The following is a 17,956-nucleotide window of genomic DNA, read 5'->3' as shown; positions in this document are numbered from 1 at the left end:
ATTGAGAGTTTTTAGCATGAAGGGCTGTTGAATTTTGTCAAAGGCCTTTTCTGCATCTATTGAGATAATCATGTGGTTTTTGTCTTTGTTTCTGTTTATATGCTGGATTACGTTTATTGATTTGCATATGTTGAGCCAGCCTTGCATCCCAGGGATGAAGCCCACTTGATCATGGACAACCACCCCTCTATAGTCTGCTTCTACTTTTGACTCATCATGTGTTGCTTAACAATGGAAATACATTCAGGGAAATGCTGTCATTGGGCGATTTTATCATTGTGTAAACGTCATGGAGTGTACAGTACTTACATAAACCTAGATAGTAGAGCCTAATACACACATAGACTACATGGTATGGCCTATTTCTCCTAGGCTACAAACCTATACTGCATGTTACTGTACTAAATCTTATAGGCAGTTGCAACACAATGGCAAGTATCTGTGCAGCTAAACATAGCTAAACATAGAAGGAGAATAGTAAACATGTGGTGTTATAATCTTATGGGACCACCATCGTATATGTGATCCATTGTTGACCAAATTATCATTATGCAGTGTATGACTGTAAGGGGTATCATGAAGTATTTGGTTTGTTTGCATCTGGCTTAGTTTATTTAGCATGGTGTCTTTCAGATTCATCCATGTTCTTACAAATGGCAGGATTTCCTTCTTTATAAAGTTGACTAACATTCCATTGTGTGTATATACCACATAATCTTTCTTTCTCTGTTTGTGGACATTTAGGTTGCTTTCATGTCTTGGCTATTGTGAATAATGCTGCAATGGACATGGGAGTGAAGACATATCTTCAAAATTCCAATTTTAATACCTTTTGATATATACCCAGAAGTGGAATTGCTGGATCTGGTGGATTCTTTCTTAACATGATAAAACCTACTTATATCTTAACTCAAAATCCTGAATCCTACTTAATGGAGAAACAATGGAGTCCTTCCTTTAAAATCAGCTTCCTGATTATTGACAGTAAATACTATTGACAGTATTTACTGTCAATAATCACTTCCATTATTTTGTCAAATAAGTATATAGTCAAAAAATGAAACGAGGTAGATTGTTATAGGCTGAAATGTGTCCTCCAGAAATTCATGTTGAATTCCTAACTCCCTGTATGTCAGAATGTGACTGCCTTTGGAGATAGGTTTAGTAAATGGGCTAATTCAGTTTTAAAATGAGGTCATCAGGATGAGTCCTAATCTAATATAACTTTTGTCCTTATAAAAAGAGATTAGGACACAGAGAATCCCAGAGGTAAGACCAGGTGAAGACAGCTCTCTACAAGTCAAGGAAAGAGGCCTCAGAAGAAACCAACCCTGCTGACACCTTGACCTTAAACTTCTAGCCTCCAGAGTTGTGAGACAATAAATTTCCATTGCTTAAGCCACCCAGTCTTTGGTACTTTGTTATGGCAGTCTTAGTGAACTAATAGATAGATGCATAAATATTGGAAAAGAATAGGTAAACTTTATTATGTACAGATGACCTAATTGTATACCCAAGCATCCACTGCGAAAAGGGAACAAATAGCAGCACTTTAGAAGACATAGTAAAAGAAAAGAACCCGTTTTCTGAAGCAAAAATAAGTAAAAGAAAATAAAAATTTCTTGTGTGTTTTTTTTTGTCTGTCTTAACTGCAGACAACATAATCCAGTTGTGCTAGTTTAAAGAGAAAATACATGATGTCTTAGTGTGTTGAGCTGCTTTAACAATATACCATAGACTCAGTGGCTTGTAAACAGCAGAAATTTATTCCTCACAGTTCTGGAGGCTTGCAAGTCCAAAATCAAGGTGCTGGCTGATTCAGTGTGTGCTGAGGGCCCACGTCTTGGTTCATAGACTGCTGCCTTCTTGCAGTGTACTCACATGGCAAAAGGGGCAGTTGAGCTCTCTGGGGCTTTACACAGGCACTAATCCCATTCTTGAGGGCTCTACTTTCTTGACCTAATCCCCTCCCAAATCTACCACCTCCAAGTACCATCACATTGGGATTAGGTTTCAACATCAAGATTTGGAGGGGACACATTCAGTCAATTGCACATGGTATTAAGTAGCTTACAGAATGTCCACAAGGGAAAGGGAACTGGTATTGGAAGCAACACATCATGAAGTAGTATAGCAAGGCAAAATGCACAAACACACCAAGAGACCTGGTGCCAGTGGAAACCCCACTGTGGCCACTGAGCACATTACACATCCACATACAAAATCCAAGAGCACATCCACATACGAAAACCAGGAAGAATATGAGTAGCTAATTGAGTCTTCTTTCTGCAAATGGTCATAAGGGAAAAGTTTGTATAACTTCTTGCCTGCCCTTTCCACATTCCCTTTATATTGTACAAGTCTTTATATAGTCAGGTAAACCAAACCTCCATTCCTGTTCATTTGAGCCCTTGGAGTCCTGCAATGTATGGAATTACTGGAGTCTTCTGTTAGTTGTAACCACTACACATGACAGTACTAGGAGGCACCCTAGAGAATCTCCACGTTCTAGAATATTCATCAAAGTTCCCATTATGCAGCTGGAAATCCACTTCTTCTTCATATTTGGGATCAATCACATCAGCTAAATGCCACAGTAAGCATGTATTTTGCCAGATTTTCCAATATCAAGAGAACTAAATGGCCAGTTGCATTTTTAACTTCTGTTTGATGGAACCATTGTTGTATTGCTTGGTGGAAGCGTTAGTCTCTTGGGTACTAAGACTGCAGAACCAACACAGTTCAAAGTTGTGATAATAGGAAGCAAAGCTTTTCATATTGTGTCATATCATTTTGCGCCATATTAAAAAGAGACACTTCAACTTCTATCCCTAGATTTTCAGACTCCTCCTGTAGTTCAGTGATAAAAGAAGCGGCATCACATATCGGCTGCTGGTTCAGAGTATATTCTGTACCTATTGGCTAGTATCCCAAACTCACAGGCTTTTTTAAAACTTAGTTGATGCTACATCTTAGACTCCCATAGGTCATTCTACCCTTCTATAATGTCGACCTTTGGATGATGGATTACATGGTGAGATCAGTGAATCCCATGAGCATCAGCCTATTGCATTTACTTCTTTTGCCTAAAATGTGATCCTTGGTTAGAAGCCATGTATCATTATGATGAATAAGGATTTTGTTAAGTCCATGGATGGTATTGCTAGAGGAGTATAAAAAAAAAATGGGTTTCTATTTGAATGTGATATATCACCGCCCATTACATAATGAAAGGGATCCAATTCTATTGATCTGCCACCAGGTGCAATCTGGTTCCCCTGGGCTATGGGGCTATATTTGGGAATTAGCAGAGACCACTCTGCTGCTGGTTGACTTGAAGTTAGGTCAGACTTGGTGAGGGCAAGTACATGTCGTGAAACTCACATGGAATCTCCTTCCCTGCCTCCTCTGGTCACCTCTTCATTAGCCAATTGTGATCAATGGTGTATCTAGAGAAAGAGGCTGACTGACATTCACAGAGCATGTCTTCTTGCCCACTTTCTTATCTAGAATGTCTTTTATAGACACCTGAGGAGTGTTCTCTAGGATGCAAATATACTCTTCTAGCATTCTGAGAGGCACCTGCACAAACCTCTTCTCCAAATCTTATTGTTATTAATCTTCAAATCTTGTTCTTTCTGAACTTTGACTGTTTATCAAATCACCAGCATCCACACAGGAGCATAAATATCTGGCCACCTGTCCTTTCAGGGAAAGGGCTTAAAGAGATATACTGCTTGGAGGTCTGAGTACTATGAGGATTCCTGAGTCATTAGGGATAGCCCTGAGAGGAGAGTAATTCTTCAATAGTCCACTGGGGCCAGCACATAGTACAGTACTTAACCGTTTTTGGCCTTAGTAAGGGGGTTGCAGGATGATCCCTATGGGGCTGTAGATATGGGAGAAAAGTGAAGAGGCCATGTGGCAGGAGTAGACACACTGGAAGTGCTCACCAGCTGCTCAAGCAATGTACTTGTGCTTTCAGGATCTCCTCAAACTCAGTCTCATATAGACCACTTCCTCTTGAGGGTAGAATGCTGTTGGGCACATCCAGCCTAATAGTGTGTGAATCTAAATAAATTAGACAGTCACTTGCTGTCCACAGTCAGAAGTTCAATCTACCAAGGTTACCAACCATGTCTTAACCCCAAAATACAAAAATGGAGTCCTATTATTTAATCTTCCAGTGTAGTTAGACGCAGCCAGCGTACTCCATGATCCTTGTATACCTAGTGCCACATCAAAGTAGTCTATCACAGATGCCACTTACTCTCCCAAAGATGATCCTTGACATAACTAATTTACCACTTTGAGTTATGGAATATGATGTCCCACCCATTAATGCTAACTCTTTAACCCAAACTGAGTCAGAGAGCTGATTCTAAATTCCAATTGCCTTGATGGTCTGTTGCCTGCAAACTTTTTTTGAGGGGGTTCTAATTATTGCAGGAAACAGGATATCAGGTAGATTAATCATAAAGAATTTTTTTTACAGAATTTCGGCAAGAATCAGGGAAACTATTTTGGTTACTTCACAGGCAGGATTGATGCAGATTGATCCACTGTTTTTTTAGTGGAAACCTCGAAGCTGCCACCTCCTCCTCAGTACTTGTGATAATGGCACCTCTGCTGCAGATGCCCATGGAAATTCCATCTCCCTGAGTCTAGATGTCATCGCACACTGCTCACTTCTGCCTTCTAAGTCTTGCATGAACATTTCTGTTTGGTGGAAGGACCTCCAGCTTTACCTCCTCTGTGGTGGAGGAGGAGGATGTGTGAGAAGTGGTGGAAGTAGGTGTCAAATTGCAGTAACTGCCACACCAAGAAATAAATATGTGCCTTTATTATAAATACCTATATGATGAAAATGAAAATGCTCATCAGTGAACTAAAAGAAGATGCAAACATAGAAAAAGATATACTGTGAACTCAGATAGGAATAGTCACTATCATAGAGATGTAAATTATCTTTAAAGTATACATGTAATGTGATCACAGTAAATACTTTAAAAACTATTATAGCTAGGGAAAATGATCCTGAATTTCAACTGGAAAAAAATAAATAAGCAAGAATAGAAATAAAATTTTTGAGTAAAAAGCAGGTACTGAAGTTGATTTATCCTTACCAAACACTAAAACATATACTAACACTATAACAAGTAACTAATTAATTAAAATAGCCTGGTAATGTCAACATGAATAGAACCAAATAAATGTCTAGAAATAGGACCAAGCATATGTAAATATATATATATATTTATATATAAATATAAGTTACATTTAAGTTCTAGAAGAAACTATGTGAGAAGTAGAAATGGTCCTTTCAATTAGGACATAAAACCCAGAAAGCGTGATATAAAAGATTCATAAATTGTAGTGCTACAACACATTTCTCTATAGCAAAAATATAAGCAAAGTCAAAAGTCATACAGCAAACTGGGAAAATTATTTGCAACTTATTGAAAAAAACAAAGGGCAAATTTTCTTAAAATAGAAAATATACACTAAATCAATAAGAAAAAAAGCTGCCAGTAATTCAATAGAAGAGAGGGTGAAGAATTGAACTGAGAGTTTACAGGTGGGCAAACATGAAAGGCTTTTAAAAAGATAGTCAGCATCATTCATGGTAATAAAATATAAACTAACACTCCATTGAAGTTGTCTTTTTCTCCTATCATATTGGCAAAACCAAAAGAGTTTGGCAGCACACATTATTGACAGGTGTGGGGAAACATCCCTTTGATATGAGTGTAAGGGAGACAAATAGGAATGAATTCTCTAGAGTATAAGATGGCAATAATTTTTCAAAATAACCACCCTTGGGTTGGAGAAGTGAGAGAAGCAGAAAAGATAACTTGGGTACTGGGCTTAATACTTGGGTGATGAAATAATGTGTACAGCAAACCCCTGTGACACGTGTTTACATATGTAACCTTCACACGTACCCCCGAACCTAAAATAAACGTTAATAAAAACCAAAATCACCACTCCTCCATTTGTAGGAATTTATCTCATATATATATCCACACATAGGCAAAACGATCAGAGAACAAGGTTATCTATTGAAGAATTTTAATAAGAATTTGCAGTAACCTAAGGTTGGAGACATAGCTTTCTGTTAATAGTCTACTTCAATAATTTGTAGCCCATGCTTACAATGGAAAACAATGCAACTGTAGGAAAAGATGGCAGAACTACTTTGTGTCCTAATATTCAACAATTTCCAAGATTATTAAGTAAAAAGTAACATGCATGACATTGTATGTAGTATGTTTCTATGCTTCCATGTATGGAAAGGAAGTGGGAGGAGTAGAGAAATAGAATACTTCTTGAATGAGAAACAAGAAACTGATGATACTATTGGCCTCTGAGGAAGAAGAGAGAGGGGTGAGAGATTGTCACTCTACTGTATGTTTTGACTTTCGAATCATGTAACTACATTATCTATTAAATTCACTTTAAAACTATAAAAATATAGTTTTCTATATTTGTAAAAAGTATACAATTTTGTATATTTGTGTGTGTGTATGTGTGTGTTTATTTTGTCTCAAATTACCTGCCTATGAAAGTGACAACTGGAAATTTAGAAATACAGGGATTCTTAAAATAAGATAGTCATATGATATTTAACCTTTAAAAATGTCTTCTTTAATACTTCAAGAAGGAAAAATATTAGATGTGTCAAAAATATTGCAAATCAAAACAAAAGAATCTGTCTAAACCCAGACAGTATTTTTCACACCATTTTTGAGATCACTTCAGTTTGACAGGCTGGTGCACAGCAAGATGAACTGAGATGCAAAACCTCAACTATGCCAAGGATATTAGTCCAAGGATATTAGTCCATTTCATTTCAGAGTATATCACCTCTGTACTTATAAATGACTTCTTTTGACATGCTTCTTTTCTATGACATCAGTATTAAAACTTCTTACTGTATTCTCTCACCTTTTACATTCTATTTCAAATACATTCAGTGTTTTTTTGTTTTGTTTTGTTTTCAATGTTCAGAAACTCATATGTATTTGGATACAACTAAGGGTATGAATCTGTTACTGGAAAGCGCTCCCAATCCAGATCCCAAGAGAGGGCTCTTGGATCTTGCTCAAGAAAGAACTCGAGGGGAGTCCATAGAGTAAAGTGAAAGCAAGTTTAAGAAAGTAAAGGAATGAAAGAATGGCTAGTTCTAGGCAAAGCATCCCTGAGGGCTGCTGATGGCCCATTTTTATGGGCAATAAGAGGTGGATTACTCATGAGTTTTCCAGGAAAGGAGGGGGCAGTTCCCTGGAACTGAGGGTCCCCCCTCCGGCTTATAGGCCATACAAGGTAACTTCCTGATATTGCCATGACATTTGTAAACTTTCCTGGCGCTGGTGTTGAGTGTCTCTTAGCATGCTAATGTATTATGTGGCTATCTTGGTTTTGGTGGGTTTGGCCCGCCTTCTTTACGCAACCTGTTTTATCAGTGAGGTCTTTATTACCGGTATCTTGTGTTGACCTCCTATCTCATCCTGTGACATAGAATGTCTAACCTTCTGGGAATGCAGCCCAGTAGGTTTCAGCCTTATTTTACCCAGCCCCTATTCAAGATGGAATTGCCCTGGTTCAAACACCTCTGATAGATGGATTCATTCCTTTTCTGCTGTAGAAATAAAATCTTTTCAAATAATCAAGTAGAATCTATCTTACCTTGTGGTGAATATAAAATTTGAATTTCTGAGAAAAAGAAATGGACTCATACATATAGAAATATACTGTATATAGAAATCGTATACATTTTAAGCAACCAGTATGTAGTTATCATTTTAGCTTCCTCAATAACTATCTTATAACAGAGGCATTGCTCTGTGAATACATTCGTTCACTCATTCACTCTACAAATACTTAGAGAGCCCTTACTTTGTGCTAAGGCCCCCTGCTGAGCCCAGTTTCAAGTTTCAGTAAAACCTTCATGCCTACTTTATTCATTTTATAATTTCTGAAAGAAGCTCATAACTCTATGCTGTGTGTTTTAATGAAGAAAAAATACTGAATTATTATAATAAATTCCAAAAAAGTTAGCAGCTAAATAGCATCACAAAGGAATGATTTCTCATACAAGTCAGATGGAGAATAAATCAGTTAGACTAAATTTCTTTTAAAGCCAGCCATCCAATTTCATAAGGATACAATGTAAAATATATAATATTTTCAAGAGTTTCAATTCCACTAAACTATTTTTTATTGAGGATGTTCTAAAAAAGTAGAGACTTTGTTCTTTCATTATTGTATTGCGAGAGCCTAGAATAGTGTCTGGAATACGGTAAGTCATGTTAGAAGAAAATCTTCAGCCGAATTAAATTTAAAGGGGTTTAATTGAGCAATGAATGATTCTCAGATTGAGCAGCCCCCAGAATCACAGCAGATTCAGAGAGACGCCAGCGCAGCCACGTGGTGGAAGAAGATTTACGGACAGCCAAAGGAAAGTGATGTACAGAAAACAGAAGTGAGGTACAGAAACAACTGGATTGTTTACAGCTCTGTGTTTGCCTTATTTGAACATGGTTTGAACAGTTGGCTACATTAGTGATTGGCACAGGTGTGGGCTATGGTTGGTTTACACCTTCACTTGTTATAGTTCACAATGTACAGAAAAACCTTCAGGCCGATCTTAAATATGTAAGGAGGCACTTTAGGCTAAACTTGATTTAACAGTAGTGAATTGTTTTTTTAGTAAATGAGTGAAGGAATAGATGTCTGTTCCATTTGTGCTAGGTCTGGGGATTCAACAGTTACTTCTCTCAAAGATATCAGTGTTACATACTAAGTGGTGCAGTGTGGTAATTGCTATAGGAATAAGCTTGAAGAAACAAATAATTTTACTCAAAAGGAAGGTGAGGTTACAAAGAATGAGATATTTGAACAGAGTCATGAGAAACAAATAAAAGTCCTCTCTTTGGACAGGCAGGGGAGCACACATTTTGGAAACCTGAGTAAAGTCATCAAGATATAAAAGTTTGTAGTTAAATTGGAAAATAGTAAATAATCAGGTCTGGCAAGTCGAAAAGTTGTGGTCAGAACTGTGGAGTGATTGGAGACAAACAGTTAGATTTAGTACATACAAAGAGAGCCAGGGTTTTAGTTTTCACCTGAGAGGCACTGGAATTTATTCTGTAGGCAAAAGAGTTAGGAGAACGGACACAAAATTACGTATAACAGATTCTGTCAGATCTTATACTTAATGTGAGGGAAACCTTTTTGTTTTGTTATTGCTAAATCTATTCAGCTCTTTTAAATATAGTTATCCTAAACTGATTGTGCTAACCTGATGATTGGAATTGGTAATCAATAGGAATGAAAGCCTCATTTGTCTCAATTGAAAAAGCCTAAAGAGAGTGACAGCTAACATTTGGGCAAAGAGACAACACCTGGTTCTGACAAGATGGCGCGATTTTAAAATAAATTGTTTCACAGTGTGATTGCCTCCTATACCGATTCTATTTGTTCTTATTAGTGAAACGTGATCAGGACATTTATTGTCAAAGACTTCACCAGTGGGTAAATACGTCCACCTCACATACACTGGTGAGCCTCCCCAAATTGCTTCTGGGGATAACATCACTATTGTAAAACCTAAAATCAGTGTTTGAGATAGTTTGCAGACCCTGCACTCGATGTGCCAGCTGACACTACCAAGCCAGTAATCTGGCTCATCCAATTCTACAATCCCACCCAGGAAAAAAAACAGCAAGAAAAACTTACTTTGACCCTCTATGATTCCATCTCCTACCAGACCAATCAGCACCCCCCACTTCCCGAGCCCCTACCTGCCAAATTATCCTTAAAAACTCCTATCTCTGGCTGGGTGCGGTGGCTCACGCCTGTAATCCCAGCACTTTGGGAGGCCGAGGTGGGTGGATCCCGAGGTCAGGAGATCGAGACCATCCCGGCTAACACGGTGAAACCCTGTCTCTACGAAAAATAAAAAAAAAAAAAAAATTAGCCGGGTGTGATGGCGGGCGCCTGTAGTCCCAGGTACTCAGGAGGCTGAGGCAGGAGAATGACCTGAATCCTGGAGGCAGAGCTTGCAGTGAGCAGAGATGGCGCCACTGCACTCTAGCCTGAGCTACAGAGCGAGACTCCGTCTCAAAAAAAAAAAAAACAACCTCCTATCCCTGAATGCTTGGGGAGACTGATTTGAGTAATAATAAAACTCCCATCTTCCACACAGCCAGCTCTGTGTGAATTACTTTTTCTCCATCATAATTCCCCTTTCTTGACAAATTGACTCTACCTAGGCATTGGGCAAGGTGAACCCTTTAAGCGGTTACGGGAATAATATGGTTTGGCTCTGTGTCCTCACCCAAATCTCATCTTGAATTGTTATCCAAATCATAATCCTCAGATGTTGAGGGAGGGACCTGGTAGGAGGAGATTGGATCATGAGGGCCATTTCCCCTCATGCTGTTCTCAGAATAGTCAGTAAGTTCTCACAAGATCTGATGGTTTTATACATGGCAATTTCTCTCCTCTCTCTCTCTCTCTCTCTCTCTCTCTCTCTCCCTCCCTCTCTCCCCCTCCCCCTCCCTCTCTCTCTCTCACTTACCACCATGTCAGACTTGCTTGCTTCCTCTTTGCCTTCCATCATGATTGTAAGTTTCCTGAGTCCTCCTAGCTGTGCTTCGTGTTAAGCCTTACAAGGAGCAAGATGAAATAGAAATTGTGATAATATCTGTCATGAATAAAGTTACCTACTAAATACAAAGACTCTCACACTAAAATGAATGTTAAAACAGGGAAATCAGAACCAAATTAAAAGTAAAATTTAGATATTAGGAAGCCACGAACAGACTCAAGGAAGACAATAGAAATATTAAAAGCATATTTAAGGCAATTTAAAAATTAAACAGAACAATTTAATATTACTCTATATTAGCAAAAGGAACATTCCATAGTAAAACTAAACTCATAAATATTGGGCTCCAAATTTTTGAGTATGAAATATATAATGCCTAACTAAATAGAAATATTGGCTACAATATTTCTTACAGCTGAGAAAAATCAAACCTTTAATTTCCAACTCAGCTAACCTGCCACATAAAATTCTTGAAAACTACCCGTATGTGTGCATATCAATACCTCATCTGTGTTTATTTCAGAGTGGTGGCATTTTATATTACTATTTTCTTCATCACAATATTATGAATTTTCCAAAGTATCCAAAGGAAATATGTATTTGTAGCCACAAAACAGGTTAGTTGCTGTCTGCATGAAGAGTCCCGCTAACAAAAGTGAGGTCTTGGGAAGTCAGTGTGAATTGGCCATAGATTTCCTGCCCCCAGACCTTGGTGTTTTCTCTTTTAGGAAGTTAGCACAAATTGGCCTTAAGTTTCCTGTCTCCAGACCCTGTTCTCCTGCCTCACTGGGACAAGAAAAATAATTTATTTCTGAAGCTAGCTTGGGGGATGTTCACCCTGCTTTGAATGTGCCCCTTTGCTTTTGGAACAAAAAGTGGGCACTTTTATTAGGTAAGGAATGAAGTAAGCAAGGGCGGGGGTCTTCTGATATCCAGAAGTTATCAACTAGGCAGTTGAGTTGGCATCTTTCTGGGCAGGAGTCAGTTGTTGAAATAGCCAAGTGGGCATGCCTAAAGCATGCACCTGGAGGTGGGAGCTCCGTGGGGACGTGCTTTGATCTGCAAATAGACTGTCAACTCTAGAGGAGAGATCCAGAGCACCGAGATGAGCTTGCCCTCTAGGGAATGTCTGGTGAGGGAGAAGTGAGAGGTTATTTTGCATTTCAGAAAGGGCTAAGTGAGAAGTAGGGGTAAGGGGAAAGGAGAAAAGAAGAGAAAAATAGCAAACTCTCTCTTAGAAAAATGGGGGTACTCTTACATACCATTTTTTGAAAAACACAATTATTATTTTAAAATTCTACATTTAATTGAATCCTTTGTTATGGCAAATACGTGGTTAACACAAAGCTGTGAGAAAGGGGGCGGGGAAAGACAAGAGGAGCGTTTTTGTGGTTAGGATGGTGGATGGCTGGTTAGTGTTTCATATATTTTTTTCTACTAATCTATTCCCTTTTTTCTTCCCCACGTTGAAACAAGCACAGAAATTTGTCACGAGATTAAAAAAAATAGATGTGGTTTTTTGTTTGTACATTCTCAGGTCCTCAGGGAGATTATCTGTGGCTAGAGAAGTGGCTTGATGGGGATTAGAGAAGAATTCGGTCTGCCCAGGTTGGAGGCAGTGCAGGAGCCGGGTTTACTGGTTGTAAGAAAAGAGGGATCCTGTGCTGTCCTGGTGGTATACCGCCATAGGGGCAGCCGAATACAAGAGAAAGGCTGCCTGGTGTTTCTGGAAAGATGGGGCTATGGGTACTTTGCAGATGTTCCCTGTGTTTTTCATCAGCTGCAGTGACAGAGAGCTTAATGTCTTCTTAAAGCCACCTGATAGGGCAATGACAGACAAGCAATGAAGGACCGGATGCCTTTTTTCTCCTGCCCTGCTGGGCCTTGGCAGCATTGGAGACTCTGGACACGAGGCACTGCTCAGGGCAGATAAGGAATCTCCAGGAAGAACTGTTAAGTTTTTCTCTATAGACTGTGGGAATGGGGGCTTGAAGTCAGAAAATCATGTGAATAGAATATAAACAGAACATTTCTTATTGCCTAGTTTGTGGACTGAGAGTCATACCCATTAGTTCGACTTTATTATTTTCTGCGTTGAGGAAAGCAAAGATCACCTGGTGGCCATCATGCAGACCATCCAGAGGCAAACTCCTCATCCGGGGAATTCAGAAGTAATTAGACTTCCCTATTATCTAAAGCCAGCACCTGGTTTCAGGCTTCTTTCCCCACAATTTATAACTAGAATTTCTATACATCTCCGGGATGCTTGCATGTCGAAGCTCATTGCATAACCCTTCTTGACATCAAAGCACCAAAACTGCTACAAATGTAATCATTTATCATGATTTATGTGGCTAATGTGGTCCAATTTACTCTTAAGCTCCCACTTTAAGGCCCATAAATACTTCCAAGGAAAAATCCACCGCTGTGTGCTCAGTTCTCTCTTGCTGAGGCACCCCACCGCACTCTTCTGCAGTGTTCTTTTATCTAATAAAATTTTCCTCTTCAAACCTATACTGTTGTTGGTAAATTCTTCTTACTACTTGTGAGACAATCACTTTCTGTTGCTGAGGCTCTGACACCTTGCCCAGCATGAATCTTCTTTCTTAACAATTGCTTCTGAAAGAACCTCACATACTGTTCAATGATTTGTCAACCCTAAGAGGCATTACCTGTTTGTATAGCATGACTAGTCTTGTCTTGAGCCATCACTGTTGCCCAACATTTATCATAATTTTGAAACTAAATTACAGAGCCAGACAGGACAAAGGCATCCTTAGCATATTCAAGCAAAAAGATCAGGAAACTCCTAACTTACTGTGCAGACCTCCTTTCTGAGGCAGTGATGATTCTCTCCCCTCTTCCTCTCCTTACCTCCTCCCTCTCCTTCCTCTTCTCTCCTCACTCTCCTTCTCTCCTGCAGCCTCATCACTATGTCTCTACTCTCATTCACTTAGAGAAAGAGGCAACAGCACAAACTCAAGGCTCATGAAGGCATGTGGAGGAGAAATATAAGAATCCTAACAATTAACTTCTTCTGATGGTTATTCACAAGAAAAGACAATGCCTTTGAGAGCATTTATTCTGTTCTCAAGGACAAACAAGAAAATATGGATGCTGAAATGAGATGAAAGGTGACAAAACAGGATAAGAGTATGAGATACAATCTGAGAGAAGACAGAAACTGGCCAACGTGCAGGCTGTGGGAGGAGGAGGGGAGGCTAAGAGTGCCCATTTCTTTGCATGAGGTCTACGTGACTGGAGATATAAGATGAAAGATCCAGAGAGACCAAATAAAGATTATCATGCATATAAAGTGACATTAAATGCCGTGGTTTTGGTGTGAGAGCTAAATGGGCTTGCCAACTTCATGACCACAGGGAATGGCCTTCAGGGAGGAAACTTTTGAGGGGCTGACTTCCATAGGTCCCAGGTAGAAGAGGAGAAAGAAGAAAAAGATTATCTCTTCCATGTCTAGGGCTTTTGACAAATTGGCCACACCCAATATGGCAGTATGGAGACCAACTGCTATTGTTCATCAGTATGATAATTGTTCTCATCTCTGTGGGAAGAATTAAGAGTTAGGCAAGAGAACATAAGGAAAAACCTCCTCTTCTGGAAACCATCTAACATTTTTCTCAGCTGCTGCTTCTCTTATTTCAGTGGGGTTAACCATTAAGCTCATGCTAATCAAGGAGTTTGTGTTTACCCCTTTGGGAGGGAAGATTATGATTCTATTAGCACAGATCTCCTCCTCTAATATAAATCACTCTTCCTTTTAGGGTCCTCCTAGGACTTTCACTATTTTTTTTCACTGAAGACTCTGAAAAGGATCAGGACAAAATGTTAAATAAAATTAACCCTGTAGCCACTCTGTTCCCAAAGCTAACATTTTTATTGACTATATTGTTTTTCATCCCATATTGTATCCAGCTACATAATTCAATATAGGCTTCTGCATTGAGATCAGATAATAACATGAAGATGCTGAGTTAGAAGAGAAACTCCAAGGCCAGGCGCGATGGCTCATGCCTGTAATCTCAGACTTTGGGAGGCCGAGGTGGGCAGGTCACCTGAAGTCAGGAGTTCAACACCAGCCTGGCCAACATGGCAAAACCCCATCTCTACTAAAAGTACCAAAATTAGCTGGGCATGGTGGTGCTTGCCTGTAATCCCAGCTACTTGGGAGACTGAAGCAGGAGAATCACTTGAACCTGGGAGGTGAGCCGAGATCGCACCACTGCACTCTAGCCTGGGTGACAGAGCAAGACTCCGCCTCAAAAAAAAAAAAAAAAAAAGAGAGAGAGAGACACCCCAATTTGGAATGTAAGTGACTTCCATCATGATATCCCAAGGGAGAGAATTTAGTTCAAAGAATAAATCTTCTTGCAAGTTAAAATCCAAATACATTAAAGACCAAAAGAAGTAAGGCCTGACACCCAATTTACTTGTCTCTGAAAGTTAAAATTGAAAGAAACCATGCTTCCAGATTTAGCTTAGTCAATTCTTAATCTATTCTGTCAACCTGATGGGTTTTTGATACAAGGTGGAGTTGATGTTTTTTTCTGCGGTCTTGGAGTTGGAAGAATATAGTTCCTCTGAAGTTATTAATTCAATGCCAAGTCATTGAGTGCCTCATATTTTTAAAGTTTATCACAGTAGTCCTAGCTTCTAAAATTTATCCCAGGCAAGATATGTTAGCAGAAACACAATGGAAGTGCAAGTTAAGGAGACAGACCATGAAAATATTCTTGATTTTAGGCTCACCAGGATGTCTGGCAGTCAAGACTCACAGTCATGAGTCCAAGACTGGTAAACATACACTCAACAGGGAGAATCCCTCTGCCAAGAAGTTCACATTGACATTACGCATTTTATCATATCTGGGGAAGAAGGAATCTGCATATGTATCTGGTCTTCTCACCTCAAAGAGTGGTATTTGAGTCACTGGTGTTTTCTTTGTGGCAAGTACTTTGTTTTTCCTGCAAGCTGTGAATCCCTTCAATGGCTACAAGGTAAAAGATATTAATTGCTCCTTTTTCAGATGAGAAAGCTAGATAGGAAAAGATTTCTTGTCTAAAATTAGACCAAAACTGGAGGAGAATGGGAAAATTTGGTATGCAAGGTTTCAGGGCATGTGCAGCCACAGTATGGGTGTGTCTGGTGCTCACCTATATTGGGTATTGGACAAGCTTACTGGTGTCCCTTCCAGAGAAATACTATTGGGATGAGTTTGTGATGTTGCTCCAGTGTTCCCCAGATGAGTTCTTGCAATATTTATTTTCTAGAAAAAATGCTGAAAGAAAGATTAAAAAACAGGAAATCAGGTGCCATGGCCTATAATCCCAGCACTTTGGGAGGCTAAGGCAGGAGGATCACTTGAGCCCAAGAGTTCAAGACCTGCCTGGGCAACATAGGAAGACCTTATCTCTACAAAAAATTAGCCAGGTGTGATGTCACACACCTGTAGTCCCAGCTACTCAGGAGGCTGAGGAGGGAGGATTGCTTGAGCCTGGAGGGTCAAGGCTGCAGTGAGCCATGATCACGATACTGCACTCCAGCCTGGGTGACAGAGCAAGACCCTGTCTCAAACAAACAAACAAAAAACAGGGAAATTTCACTAATACCTACTTTTACTTGCCTGCCGGTTTATTTTATAGCTTTTCAGTAGAATTAGCTGGATGGTGGAAGCTCTGAAAATTGTGTGTGTGTCTGTGTGTTTTGTTTTTTGTTTGTTTGCTTGTTTTTGCAGTGGTAGGACACTGTCTATGAATTAGGACAGGAAAGGTTGAAATAGCAAGTGGCATCAATGAAAAAGGCACAGTGGGCATTCATGAAAAAAGCTCTTCAGAGGGGTTTCTGGAAATATGGAGAGAGAGGATTTTCCTGCCTTTTCTATAGCATTTGTTATTTATCAGTTACCTGACACTAGTTATATATCAGATATGTGTCATGTAGATTTTCTTTTCACAATAATCAGGTGAGGTAAGTATTATATTCCTGGGTTTTTTTTTTTTTCATGAAGAAATCGTGGCTTGTCAACTTGGCCAAGTTGACAGAGGGACATGACATGTTAGCTCTGGCTGCTGGCAGCACTGTTAAATTGTCTCTTAAGGATGCAAATGCTCTATTTTTCTCTTCAGTTGCAACTAGTAACACATATTGATTAAGTTAGGGACTTTTTTTGCACTTAAAGAAATGGAAAGCTTAACTAAATATGACAAAAGTTACAGACATTAAATTATCTCATATTAGAAGAATTTTTAGAACGCTTGGAGGAACAGGGGTTTTGTGCAGTGCCTGGACTGATGTCAAAGACCCAGCTCTTTAATAATCCAATATGCCAACCTCAGCATGTTGGATACTTGTTCTTAGATGTACCCCCTGCATGGGTACAGCTATGGAAGCTTGTTCTCATTCAACTCAGTTTCAAAAAGAAAGGACAGGTGTCTTTGTTATTTCCCTGCTAACCCCCTAAAAAATGGGAGAGCAAAGCCATTCTCAGGAACCTCCAGTGGCTGCGCCTGCGTCATATTCCCATCTTTAGACCAGTCACCAGCAAGGAGGATGTGCATCACCAAGCCTGGCTAAAAATTTATTGGCTGAGAATAGATCCACCAGAGCTGGGCACTTTGCCAGCCAAACAAAATTGACATCCCATTTGAAAGGAAGTGGGAAAATCCCTGGGTGAGCAATAGCTGTGTTTTCCAAAAATGTCAATCTACAGAAAATTTCATCCTTTTGTCAACTTTTGGTTCATGGTGTTTGGTACTTACTTTAGTTTCTGTAGATGAATAGAAGGAAACAGAAGAGCAGGAAAGATTCAATACCTGAAAACAATTGATAGATATATTGACTTGATGGTAGAGTACATTTAAATGAAGAATGAGGAAATTAGACAAACCTGATTCATAGTTGAATTTTCCTGTAATAAAACACACCACAGTGTAACTGATACTATGTGTAAGAAAAAGCAAATACATATATTTAATAATGTCAAAGCATGTCAAAACCTGTGGTTCCATCCTGGTCCCTATCAATAATGGAAGATGAAGTTTCAAATTGATTTAGTGATGACAATTTAGTGATCCTGATGACTTTCTGGTAATGGAGAACCAGAGGAGCAACTGTAGATGTAAACTGATTTTATTTCCTTTAGGTAATGCTGTTTCTAGGAAAGCAGAAGTTTTGTTTGTATGCTCCATTTCCTGGGTTGGCCATGGAGAGAGAGGTATGAGTAAGTGAAAAGATCGCATTTAACAGCTCTCATTTAGATTGTCCTGCACGTAGAGAATACATACAACGAATGTAATAATTGTACTATCTTACAGGGTTGCCTGA

The sequence above is a fragment of the Hylobates moloch genome, unplaced genomic scaffold (genome assembly GCF_009828535.3).
Source record: "Hylobates moloch isolate HMO894 unplaced genomic scaffold, HMol_V3 SCAFFOLD_1, whole genome shotgun sequence".
Lineage (NCBI taxonomy): Eukaryota > Metazoa > Chordata > Mammalia > Primates > Hylobatidae > Hylobates > Hylobates moloch.
The sequence above is the reverse complement of the archived record's forward strand: the minus strand, read 5'-3'. Positions refer to the sequence as shown.